This window comes from Pseudophryne corroboree, chromosome 5 (genome assembly GCF_028390025.1).
Source record: "Pseudophryne corroboree isolate aPseCor3 chromosome 5, aPseCor3.hap2, whole genome shotgun sequence".
NCBI classification, from domain to species: domain Eukaryota; kingdom Metazoa; phylum Chordata; class Amphibia; order Anura; family Myobatrachidae; genus Pseudophryne; species Pseudophryne corroboree.
The window spans coordinates 363,810,286-363,823,674 of NC_086448.1; the positions used below are offsets into that span (position 1 = coordinate 363,810,286).

The following is a 13,389-nucleotide window of genomic DNA, read 5'->3' on the forward strand; positions in this document are numbered from 1 at the left end:
CTGATGACGGACCTGCTGGACACTGTCAGCTCAGCAGCACCGCAGACTGCTACAGTAAGCTACTATAGTAGTATGTATCAAGAAGAAAGAAAAAGAAAAAAAACGGGTAGGTGGTATACAATTATATATATATTATATACAATTATATATATATATATATATATATATATATATATATATATATATTAAACTGGTGGTGATTAATTAAACTGGTGGTCAGGTCACTGGTCACACTATCAGCAACATGCAAGTAGTACTCCTAAGCAGACAATCACAATAAATACTGGTGGTCAGTGTGGTCACAATGGCAGTGTGGCACTCTGGCAGCAAAAGTGTGCACTGTACGTTAAAATATGTACTCCTGCTCTCAGACTCTAACTGCTCCCCACTGTCTCCCCCACAAGTCAGATATACAGTCACACTATCACTTCAGCAAGTAGTAGTACTCCTCCTAATGCTCCCCAAAATTACTAAAGTAAATACTGTGTCTCTCTCTACTCTAGTCTCACTCTCTTCTCTATAAACGGAGAGGACGCCAGCCACGTCCTCTCCCTATCAATCTCAATGCACGTGTGAAAATGGCGGCGACGCGCGGCTCCTTATATAGAATCCGAGTCTCGCGATAGAATCCGAGCCTCGCGAGAATCCGGATGATGACGTTCGGGCGCGCTCGGGTTAACCGAGCAAGGCGGGAAGATCCGAGTCGCTCGGACCCGTGTAAAAAAACCTGAAGTTCGGGCGGGTTCGGATTCCGAGGAACCGAACCCGCTCATCTCTAAGTTCATCAACAGCTGGAAATCTAAACGATCGACATCTCTGATGTAGCTAGTGACCGCTTAAAGTGTGTTTTGTGCCTTGCTTCTATAATATGTAATGTGAGTAAGTAATGTAGTTTGTTTTACATTCATTACAGATGATGTAGTTGGAGATCCCAATGCCTTGATTGGCCAAAGCCTACAGAGAAGGCATGCTGGCAGAAATATTGTTTCTGCAAAAAAAATTTGTTAATGTTTCTTTGTTTATTTGTTAGTAAAAAAAAGTAAAAGCCTAAAACAACATAAAAATAAACAATGTAATCCCAAATGTTGTTTTGTGTTGTGTTATTTGGAAACACATAGGTACAGATGTTTTTACAAATTAAAATGGGGACATTAAAGAGTGTAAAACGGCTAGTTAATGAACTAAGAAATGACACTTCAACACCAAAGAGTGTGACCTGACAGTTCGGAGCTGATTGTTTTGTTATTTCACAAACACCTTTTTAACACACACTACACCACACATAAAAAAAAAAAAAAAAAAAGGTAATGTACATTATGACAGTGATGGATAATACACATTTAAATTATGTGGTTTTGAAAAAAAACATTACAAACACTTGGTAACTTTAACAAATAAAACAAATATGATTGTTATTGGGCAATTAGGCTGACAAACTCTTCTGTTTGAAGCCTGTGAAGACTTAATTGTCCAAGCACATTAAAAATCATTACCCTAATTGGTATCTTAATTGAGGAAGGGATACGATAAAGTATGTACAGTAAGTGAAAAAAAAACAAGTACTGTGCGAATATTTGAAAAGTAACATAAGCATGTGTACTTCTGCGAAGGCATTGCACATATGTGATGGGGTATGTGTTGTTAGCGATGTGTATGGCACTCATACGAACGGATCGCTACCTGTGATGCTACATAATACACACCTACTTTGTGCATTGGTGCATGGTTGTTTGCAGTAGTGCGTGGTGGGTGTTTGTTTGCATTCTTGCGATGTGTACGCTGCTGTTCGAACGCTGCTTGTGTGCGAACCAAATTGCGAACAACTCGGAATAACCCCTTCAGTCTCCTGAACGCTGGAATCCCGACAGCCAGCATGTTAACTGCATCCCGCAGAAAAAGGTGGAAGCCATTGCTCAGACCTTAAGCTGATGTTAGTATAGGAGTCGGTGAAACTGATAGGTTGCATCACATTCATGTCTGCGGGCTTTACTAGCAGCAGTGGTGCAAGTAGAAATATTTTCTTAGTGGTACGGAGTGCCGAAAATGGGCGTGGCCATGTGTTGTGAGTGGGCATGGCCACATGCTGCTAGTGAGAGTGGCTACATGACATTAGTGGCGTGGCCACATGACAGCCCCTTTTTTTTAAATCTGGAGTCAATGCTAAAAATATATAGTAATGCCCCCAATTCAATAACAATATATAGTAATGCCTCCATTATAACAGGAAAATACAGCCACTGTCGCACTCCCAGTAACTCTGCCAATGTGGGATGAGCCGTCATGCAGCCAATCACCATGGTCTTGCTGCTTTGTGGCACATTGTAAATGTGGTAATGGCAAAGTGTATGGCAGGTGGTACTGCGTACCCGCTGCCAAATTCTTAAGGGTACTCCGTACCCGAGCATACCCGCATACTTGCGCTGCTGACTAGCAGTAAATAATGCTAAATAGAAAGACTTTACTAACAATAATATATTGAAAGTCTGTGTGTATCTAGCAAATAATAGCCCGTGCATTTAGTGCCTATGTACCCTATTCAGTACGATTATCGAATGGCTGTGCATGTGCAGCATTTGCACGATTTGCAATTACTTCTGCAAATTCATTGTGCTTCAATGCAATCGCATTTTGATTGACAGGATGCCAGAGTTTAATGGAGGAAACATGGCATTTTGTGGGTGTATTTGTAAAAATGCAGGCATGGTAAAGCATTTTTTCGGGTAGGTTTCTAATGTCAGCGATGACCACTTCCAGCATATTGTGTTTGCAAAACTGTGGATGAATTTGCCTGGCATTAGCATACAAGTCTTATGTTGGGGACACGTGCTGAACGGATTCTGCATCCTCACATCACAGTTTTTCCTAAGCCCCAGCCTGAGTGACAGGCTGAGGGCGTATGGGGGTGGGGAAGGGGTGGTGACCGGATCCAATACTCAAAACGGAGGTATGTCACCTCCATTTTGTGGGAGTGTCAGCATCTTGCTACAAAGATTTACTGACCTCATCTGCGGATCTGAGACTGAAATCTGAGTATCCTTAAAGGGGGGTACTCACGGAGCGACATTCTAAGCAATCTGACTAGATTGCTTAGAATGTAAGCCTGATCGCTCCGTTTGTAGCCCTTACAGCGATAGCGATGCGCAGCCCCGCGCATCGCTATCGCTGCTGCTAGATTGGCCTGCCGTGTGCTCAGCACACATCTCTCCCCGCATTGGCCCGTCTATATGGGCCTTAAGTTTACTCATATGATCGATGGTCAGGCAGAGTGATTCTGATGATGTAACTTGAGATGCAACAGTTGGTCATGGAAGCAGACAGGATGTCTATTTATACCAGACACCTCCTGCCTGCATATGCATAGAAGCGGCTGTGCAATAGCATACAACTCTGAATCTGGCCGATTATTTCTATGTAATAGTCAGTGCCAGATTAAGGTCCACATGGGCCTGGAGCTGACATTTACGAAGGGCCTATTTTGTGCCGCCACAGGGGATGTGACCACTGCCATGGGGGTGTGACTAGATATGTGGGGGTGTGGTCTGCACAGAAGGTGTGGTCTTTGCCATGGAGTGTGACTAAAGGAGATACACACAGAGAGATCCTTGCTACATTTCTAAGCAATCTGACTAGATTGCTTAGAAATTAAGCACGGATCTCTCCGTGTGTATGCCCATAGCAATGCGTGGCACAATCTAGTCAGGTCGCTCACATCATCGCTGTGTGAAGTGAGCGCTCCCCGTCCCCCCGTTCCCCCCTCGCTCAGCACACATCGCACTGAGTGCTGAGCAGGGTGAGAGATGTGTGCTGAGCGGTCTGTGATATATCGCTCAGCACACATCTCTACGTGTGTAACCCACTTAACGCCTACCTCGAAAAGCCTAAGTCTCATTCCTCTGGTTGTAGGATACAGACTCCCCATCCCTGAATTTCAGCAGCCAGCAGTTCATCCCTGATTATTTATTATTATTATTATTATTATTATACTTTATTTATATGGTGCCACAGGGGATCTGCAGTGCCCAATTACAGAGTACATAAACAAATACGCAAAACAAGAAAACAGTGACTCTCAGTTGAAGACAATATAGTACAAGTATAGAATACATAAACATCAACAGATGACACTGAAATTAGTATTAGGGTAAACACAAAAAAATTAGAGAGAAAGAAGGCTCTTGTTTGGGCGCACTCTTTAACATTTAGATAGATGACATAAAGTCACAAACAGATAAAACTCAAGTTTATTAATATTAGTAAAAATGTAATTTGCATCCAACCGACAAAAAATGAAAGAATGTTCTGGTCATATATGCAATAAGAATTAAAAATTGAAATAGATGTGGACATTGTCAGTACCACATCTAGTCCCCTTTGACCAGTACAGATAAATCTGTATTAATCAGACCTTAATAGGTCAAATAAGTAATGAGACTTAAATAGGTCAGAGTAACACCTGGGATACCTAAACACAAATTTGTGAGGGAATCCCGTGTGTGGGTACCTTGAAATGTGTTGCTGTCCTGTTACTGATATTCCTGTTAGCAGTTGTAGAACCTATTGCTGTTGTCTATTGTTATTGGTAAAGTTTAGAGATGACAAGAAATGAATGTAGGAAAGATGTTGATACTGCTGTCATGTGTTGCTACACGTCTCTGCTTCCAGATTTGTACACATAATTCTACAGCACTGAGTATTCCAATGAGGTTTCCCTTCAAAGTACTAACCCAGCCCACCACTGTTTGGCTTCCAAGATCAGACGAGATTGCGCATATTCAGTGAGGTATGGTCGTAGATAAAGTGTGTAATAGCTGCAACACTGATGAGAGTGCACCTGAAAAAGGGAGCTGTGAAAATTCCAGCATATGTTGATACCAAATGCAGAGAGAGAAGTTGAGGTACTAGGAATACCCAAAAGAGAAGAGAAGGTAGTGGATCTGCTGTCCAACGTTACACAGGGACATGCCACTGTAAGTGGCAAATGCCATGAATCGTCGATAAGAGTCCACTTAATAAGTGCAGTGGGTAAACTTACAAAAATATCTTAGTATACTTAAAGGGTTAAAGTGATCTCATGAGGTTATACAATATACTCCATAATTCATGCCGTAATCACACAATTAATTGATATATGTGTCATAGATCTCACATTTAACCATGAAACACCACCTAAAATCTTCTTAGACAGAATAATCAGTTGCAGCAATATGTAATATTTGTCCTGGACATGACAGCTTGCTTAAAAAGAAAATTCTTAGATAGAATAATCAATTGCAGCTATATAAAGTATCCGTCCTGAATATAACAGCTGCTTTAACAGTAAACACAAATGATCATGAATTCAGCAGTGTATCCAAAAAATTGTAACAGTGATAATAAGATTTTACTCACCGGTAAATCTATTTCTCGTAGTCCGTAGTGGATGTTGGGAACTCCGTAAGGACCATGGGGAATAGCGGCTCCGCAGGAGACTGGGCACAACTAAAGAAAGATTTAGTTCTCCTGGTGTGCACTGGCTCCTCCCACTATGACCCTCCTCCAAGCCTCAGTTAGGACACTGTGCCCGGACGAGCTGACTTAATAAGGAAGGATTTTGAATCCCGGGTAAGACTCATACCAGCCACACCAATCACACCGTATAACTCGTGATACTATACCCAGTTAACAGTATGAATATAACTGAGCCTCTCAACAGATGGCTCAACAATAACCATTTAGTTAGGCAATAACTATATACAAGTATTGCAGACAATCCGCACTTGGGATGGGCGCCCAGCATCCACTACGGACTACGAGAAATAGATTTACCGGTGAGTAAAATCTTATTTTCTCTGACGTCCTAGTGGATGCTGGGAAATCCGTAAGGACCATGGGGATTATACCAAAGCTCCCAAACGGGCGGGAGAGTGCGGATGACTCTGCAGCACCGAATGAGAGAACTCCAGGTCCTCCTCAGCCAGGGTATCAATTTTGTAGAATTTAGCAAACGTGTTTGCCCCTGACCAAGTTGCAGCTCGGCAAAGTTGGAAAGCCGAGACCCCTCGGGCAGCTGCCCAAGATGAGCCCACCTTCCTTGTGGAATGGGCTTTTACAGATTTTGGCTGCGGTAGTCCAGCCGCAGAATGCGCCAGCTGAATTGTGCTACAAATCCAGCGAGCAATAGTCTGCTTAGAAGCAGGAGCACCCAGTTTGCTGGGTGCATACAGGATAAACCGCGAGTCAGTTCTTTTGACTCTAGCCGTCCTGGAAACATAATTTTTCAAGGGCCTGACTACGTCCAGTAACTTGGAATCCTCCAAGTCCCTAGTAGCCGCAGGCACTACAATAGTTGGTTCAAGTGAAAAACTGATATCACCTTAGGGAGAAACTGGGGACGAGTCCTCAATTCTGCCCTATCCATATGGAAAATCAGATAAGGACTTTTATATGACAAAGCCGCCAATTCTGATACACGCCTGGCCGAAGCCAAGGCCAATAACATGACCACTTTCCGCGTGAGATATTTTAGATCCACGGTTTTTAGTGGCTCACACCAATGTGATTTTAAAGAAACTCAACACCACGTTGAGAACCCAAGGTGCCACTGGAGGCACATCCGGGGGCTGAATATGCAGCACTCCTTTTACAATGTCTGAACTTCAGGTACTGAAGCTAGTTCTTTTTGGAAGAAAATCGACAGAGCCGAGATCTGTACCTTAATGGAGCCTAATTTTAGGCCCATAGACACTCCTGCTTGTAGGAAATGCAGAAATCGACCTAGTTGAAATTCCTCTGTTGGGGCCTTAAGTCTTGGAACAGACAGGGCCCCTGCTGCCGCAGGTCCTGTCTGAGCGGCAGAGGCCATGGGTCCTCTGATATAATTTCTTGAAGTTCTGGGTACCAAGCTCTTCTTGGCCAATCCGGAACCACGAGTATCGTTCTTACTCCTCGCCTTCCTATTATTCTCATTACCTTTTGTATGAGAGGCAGAGGGAGGAACACATAAACCGACTGGTACACCCACGGTTTTACCAGAGTGTCCACAGCTATCGCCTGAGGGTCCTTTGACCTGGCACAATATCTTTTATAGCTTTTTGTTGAGGCGGGACGCCATCATGTCCACCTGTGGCCTTTCCCAATGGTGTACAATCCTTTGGAAGACTTCTGGATGAAATCCCCACTCTCCCGGGTGGAGGTCGTGTCCGCTGAGAAGATCTGCTTCCCAGTCGTCCACTCCGGGAATGAACACTGCTGACAGTGTTAACACATGATTTTCCGCCCATCGGAGAATCCTTGTGGCTTCTGCCATCGCCTTCCTGCTTCTTGTGCCGCCCCGTTGGTTTACATGGGCGACTGCCGTGATGTTGTCTGATTGGATCAGTACCGGTTGGTTTTGAAGCAGAGGCCTTGCCTGACTCAGGGCATTGTAAATGGCCCTCAGTTCCAGAATATTTATGTGTAGGGAAGTCACTTGACTTGACCAAAGCCCCAGGAAGTTTTTTCCCTGTGTGACTGCCCCCCAGCCTCAAAGGCTGGCATCCATGGTCACTAGGACCTAGTCCTGTATGCCGAACCTGCGGCCCTCTTGCATGGAACCTGCCGAATGGGATTGCTTCGTAGGAAGCTACCATTTTTTCCCAGGACTCGCGTGCAATGATGCACACTTATTTCTGTTCTGTGTCCAGAACCATCCCCAGGAACAGTAGACGTGTCGTAGGAACCAGCTGTGACTTTGGACTGTTTAGAATCCAACCGTGCTGTTGTAGCACTTTCCAAAATAGTGCTACCCCGACTAGCAACTGCTCCTTGGACCTTGCCCTTATAAGGATATTGTCCAAGTACGGGATAATTAAAACTCCCTTTTTTCGAAGGAGTATCATCATTTTGGCCATTACCTTGGTAAACACCCTCGGTGCCATGTACAGTCCAAACGGCAGTGTCTGGACTTGGTAATGGTAATCCTGTACCACAAATCTGAGGTACTCCTGGCGAGGATGGTAAATGGGGACATGCAGGTAAGCATCCTTGATGTCCCGGGATCCCATGTAATCCCCCTCGTCCAGGCTTGCAATAACCGCCCTGAGCGATTCCATCTTGAACTTGAATTTTTTTATGTATGTGTTCAAGGATTTTAAATATAAAATGGGTCACACCGAACCATGCGGTTTCGGTACCCCAAACCGTGTGGAATAGTAACCCCGTCCTTGTTGAAGTAGGGGCACCTTGAGTATTACCTGCTGGGAATACAGCTTATTAATTGCCTCTAGCGCAGCCTCCCTGCCTGAGGGAGTTGTCGGCAAGGCATATTTGAGGAAACGGCGGGGGGGAGACATCTCGAATTCCAGCTTGTACCCCTGAAATACTACTTGAATGAAACAGGGATCCACCTGTGAGCGAGCCCACTGATCGCTGAAATTTTTGAGACGGCCCCCCACCGTACCTGGCTACACCTGTGGAGCCCCTGCGTCATGCTGTGGACTCAGAGGAAGCGAGAGAAGAATTTTGATTCTGGGAACAGGCTGACTGGTGCAGCTTTTTCCCTCTCCCCATGTCTCTGAACAGAAAGGAAGCGCCTTTGACCCGCTTGCTTTTCTGAAGCCGAAAGGACTGTACCTGATAATACAGTGCTTTCTTAGTCTGTGAGGAAACCTGAGGTAATGGATACGAGGTCCCAGAGACCATCCCCAAATAATTCCTCACCCTTATAAGGCAGAGTCTCTATGCGCCTTTTAAAGTCAGCATCACCTGTCCAGTGACAGGTCTCTAATACCCTCCTGACAGAATGGTCATTACATTCATTTTGGATGCCAGCCGGCAAAATATCCCTCTGTGCATCCCTCATATATAAGACGACGTCTTTAATATGTTCTCATGTGTGACAGGGTCACTGACCACGCTGCTGCAGCACGATCTGTAGGTCTCAGTCTAGTACCTGAGTGTGTAAATACAGACTTCAGGATAGCCTCCTGCTTTTTATCAACAGGTACCTTCAAAGTGGCCGTTCCTAAAACGGCAGTGCCACCTTTTTTGACAACCGTGTGAGCGCCTTATCCACCCTAGGGGATATCTCCCAGCGTAACTTATCCTCTGGCGGGAAAGGGTACGCCATCAGTAACTTTTTAGAAATTACCAGTTTCTTATCGGGGGGAACCCACGCTTTTCACACACTTCATTCATTCATCTGATGGGGGAACAAAACACTGCCTGCTTTTTCTCCCCAAACATAAAACCCTTTTTTAGTGGTACTTGGGTTAATGTCAGAAATGTGTAACACATTTTTTATTGCCGGGATTAAGTCACGGATGTTCCTAGTGGATTGTGTATATGTCTCAACCTTGTCGACACTGGAGTCAGACTCCGTGTCGACATCTGTGTCTGCCATCTGAGTGAGCGGGCGTTTTTTGAGCCCCTGATGGCCTTTGAGACGCCTGGGCAGGCGCGGACTGAGAAGCCGGCTGTCCCACAGCTGTTACGTCATCCACCCTTTTATGTAAGGAGTTGACACTGTCGGTTAATACCTTTTACCTAACCATCCACTCTGGTGTCGGCCCCACAGGGGGCGACATCACATTTATCGGCATCTGCTCCGTCACCATATAAGCCTCCTCATTAAACATGTCGACACAGCTGTACCGACACACCGCACACACACAGGGAATGCTCTGACTGAGGACAGGACCCCACAAAGCCCTTTGGGGAGACAGAGAGAGAGTATGCCAGCACACACCAGAGCGCTATATAATGTGGGGATTAACACTATAACTGAGTGAAATTTCCCTAATAGCTGCTTGTATATATAATATTGCGCCTAAATTTAGTGCCCCCCCTCTCTTTTTAACCCTTTGAGCCTGAAAACTACAGGGGAGAGCCTGGGGAGCTTTCTTCCAGCTGCACTGTGAAGAGAAAATGGCGCCAGTGTGTCTGAGGGAGATAGCTCTGCCCCTTTTTCGCGGACTTTTCTCCCGCCTTTTTCTGGATTCTGGCAGGGGTATTTACCACATATATAGCCTCTGGGGCTATATATTGTGGTATTTTTGCCAGCCAAGGTGTTAATATTGCTGCTCAGGGCGCCCCCCCCCCAGCGCCCTGCACCCTCAGTGATTGGAGTGTGAGGTGTACATGAGGAGCAATGGCGCACAGCTGCAGTGCTGTGCGCTACCTTGGTGAAGACTGATGTCTTCTGCCGCCGATTTTCCGGACCTCTTCTTGCTTCTGGCTCTGTAAGGGGGATGGCGGCGCGGCTCCGGGACCGAACACCAAGGACTGGGCCTGCGGTCGATCCCTCTGGAGCTAATGGTGTCCAGTAGCCTAAGAAGCCCAATCCGGCTGCAAGCAGGCGAGTTCGCTTCTTCTCCCCTTAGTCCCTCGCTGCAGTGAGCCTGTTGCCAGCAGGTCTCACTGAAAATAAAAAACCTAAATCTATACTTTCTTTCTAAGGGCTCAGGAGAGCCCCTAGTGTGCATCCATCCTCGGCCGGGCACAAAATCTAACTGAGGCTTGGAGGAGGGTCATAGTGGGAGGAGCCAGTGCACACCAGGTGACCTAAAGCTTTCTTTAGTTGTGCCCAGTCTCCTGCGGAGCCGCTATTCCCCATGGTCCTTACGGAGTTCCCAGCATCCACTAGGACGTCAGAGAAAAACTGTTCTTCAATGTTTGCTTGTAAAATATTAACCAGAGACAGTATTGCTTGTTGGTATATCTCTAGTAGGACAGCAGAAAAACGCTGTCACATACTAAACACCAAAGTTAATACATAGGTACCTGTCACACCAACGGGTCCATGGATGTCAGGATCCCTATTAGAAAACGTGTTACACCCGTCTAGTGGGCTTGTTCACTTCCTGAAGGTGTCCTAATTGGTCTCTAATTGCAGGGTTAAAAATTAGAGATGAGCGGGTTCGGTTTCTCTGAATCCGAACCCGCCAGAACTTCATGTTTTTTTTCACGGGTCCGAGCGACTCGGATCTTCCCGCCTTGCTCGGTTAACCCGAGCGCGCCCGAACGTCATCATGACGCTGTCGGATTCTCGCGAGGCTCGGATTCTATCGCGAGACTCGGATTCTATATAAGGAGCCGCGCGTCGCCGCCATTTCTCTATCGTCCTAGTGGATGCTGGGGTTCCTGAAAGGACCATGGGGGAATAGCGGCTCCGCAGGAGACAGGGCACAAAAAGTAAAGCTTTTTCAGATCAGGTGGTGTGCACTGGCTCCTCCCCCTATGACCCTCCTCCAGACTCCAGTTAGATTTTTGTGCCCGGCCGAGAAGGGTGCAATCTAGGTGGCTCTCCTAAAGAGCTGCTTAGACAAAGTTTAGCTAGGTTTTTTATTTTACAGTGATTCCTGCTGGCAACAGGATCACTGCAGCGAGGGACTGAGGGGAGAAGGAGTCAACTCACCTGCGTGCAGGATGGATTGGCTTCTTGGCTACTGGACATCAAGCTCCAGAGGGACGATCACAGGTACAGCCTGGATGGTCACCGGAGCCGCGCCGCCGGCCCCCTTGCAGATGCTGAAGTCAGAAGAGGTCCAGAATCGGCGGCTGAAGACTCCTGCAGTCTTCTAAAGGTAGCGCACAGCACTGCAGCTGTGCGCCATTTTCCTCTCAGCACACTTCACACGGCAGTCACTGAGGGTGCAGGGCGCTGGGAGGGGGGCGCCCTGGGAGGCAAATGAATACCTATAAAGGCTAAAAATACCTCACATATAGCCCCTAGAGGCTATATGGAGATATTTAACCCCTGCCTGATTTTTCTAAATAGCGGGAGACGAGCCCGCCAGAAAAGGGGCGGGGCCTATCTCCTCAGCACACGGCGCCATTTCCTCTCACAGCTCCGCTGGTCAGGACGGCTCCCAGGTCTCTCCCCTGCACTGCACTACAGAAACAGGGTAAAACAGAGAGGGGGGGGGGGAATTTATGGCGATATTTTGATATAACAAAGCAGCTATAAGGGAGCACTTATTATAAGGCTATCCCTGATATATATATAGCGCTTTTGGTGTGTGCTGGCAAACTCTCCCTCTGTCTCCCCAAAGGGCTAGTGGGTCCTGTCTTCGTTAGGAGCATTCCCTGTGTGTCTGCTGTGTGTCGGTACGTGTGTGTCGACATGTATGAGGACGATATTGGTGTGGAGGCGGAGCAATTGCCAAATATGAGGATGTCACCCCCTAGGGAGTCGACACCAGAATGGATGCCTTTATTTATGGAACTACGGGATAGTGTCAACACGCTAAAGCAGTCGTTTGACGACATGAGGCGGCCAGACAATCAATTAGTGCCTGTCCAGGCGACTCAAACACCGTCAGGGGCTGTGAAACGCCCTTTGCCTCAGTCGGTCGACACAGACCCAGACGCAGGCACTGACTCCAGTGGTGACGGTGACGATTCAACCGTATTTTCCAGTAGGGCCACACGTTATATGATTTTGGCAATGAAGGAGGCGTTACATTTAGCTGATACTACAGGTACCACTAAACAGGGTATTATGTGGGGTATGAAAAAACTACCTATAGTTTTTCCTGAATCAGAAGAATTAAATGACGTGTGTAATGAAGCGTGGGTTGCCCCTGATAAAAAGCTGATAATTTCAAAGAAATTATTGGCATTATACCCTTTCCCGCCAGAGGTTAGGGAGCGCTGGGAAACACCTCCTAGGGTGGACAAGGCGCTAACACGCTTATCTAAACAAGTGGCGTTACCCTCTCCTGAGACGGCCGCACTTAAAGATCCATCAGATAGGCGGATGGAAAATATCCAAAAAAGTATATACACACATGCAGGTGTTATACTACGACCAGCTGTAGCGACTGCCTGGATGGGCAGTGCTGGGGTAGTTTGGTCAGAGTCCCTGATTGAAAATATTGATACCCTGGACAGGGACAATATTTTACTGTCGTTAGAACAAATAAAGGATGCATTTCTTTATATGCGTGATGCACAGAGGGATATCTGCACACTGGCATCACGGGTAAGTGCTATGTCCATTTCGGCCAGAAGAGCTTTATGGACGCGACAGTGGACAGGCGATGCGGATTCAAAACAGCATATGGAAGTTTTGCCGTATAAAGGGGAGGAGTTATTTGGAGTCGGTCTATCAGATTTGGTGGCCACGGCTACAGCCGGGAAATCCACCTTTCTACCTCAAGTCACTCCCCAACAGAAAAAGGCACCGACTTTTCAACCGCAGCCCTTTCGTTCCTTTAAAAATAAGAGAGCAAAGGGCTATTCATATCTGCCACGAGGCAGAGGTCGAGGGAAGAGACAGCAACACGCAGCTCCTTCCCAGGAACAGAAGCCCTCCCCGGCTTCTACAAAAGCCTCAGCATGACGCTGGGGCTTCTCAAGCGGACTCGGGGACGGTGGGCGGTCGTCTCAAAAAAATTACAGCGCGCAGTGGGCTCACTCGCAGGTAGATCC

The 13,389-nt window shown here is 46.5% G+C and overlaps 1 protein-coding gene, 1 long non-coding RNA gene and 1 pseudogene across 4 annotated transcripts in view; 1 reads left to right on the top strand and 2 right to left on the bottom strand.

Moving 5' to 3' along the window:
* The window catches only part of SLC6A19 (solute carrier family 6 member 19), a 572,970-nt gene that overhangs the window by 373,643 nt on the left and 185,938 nt on the right, over window positions 1–13,389 (bottom strand). The gene's annotated exons all lie outside the window — the stretch shown is intronic.
* Window positions 1–13,389, top strand: part of LOC134927755 (uncharacterized) — a 285,855-nt gene that overhangs the window by 239,651 nt on the left and 32,815 nt on the right. Inside the window, exon 12 of one of the 3 annotated variants that reach the window (XR_010177721.1) lies at window positions 914–1,072. The exons of the other annotated variants lie outside the window; for them this stretch is intronic. This is a non-coding gene — a long non-coding RNA (uncharacterized LOC134927755). Of the gene's footprint in view, window positions 1–913; window positions 1,073–13,389 lie in introns of those variants that run through there. 3 annotated transcript variants of the gene reach the window in all.
* On the bottom strand, window positions 4,676–4,794 carry LOC134930057 (5S ribosomal RNA; annotated as a pseudogene).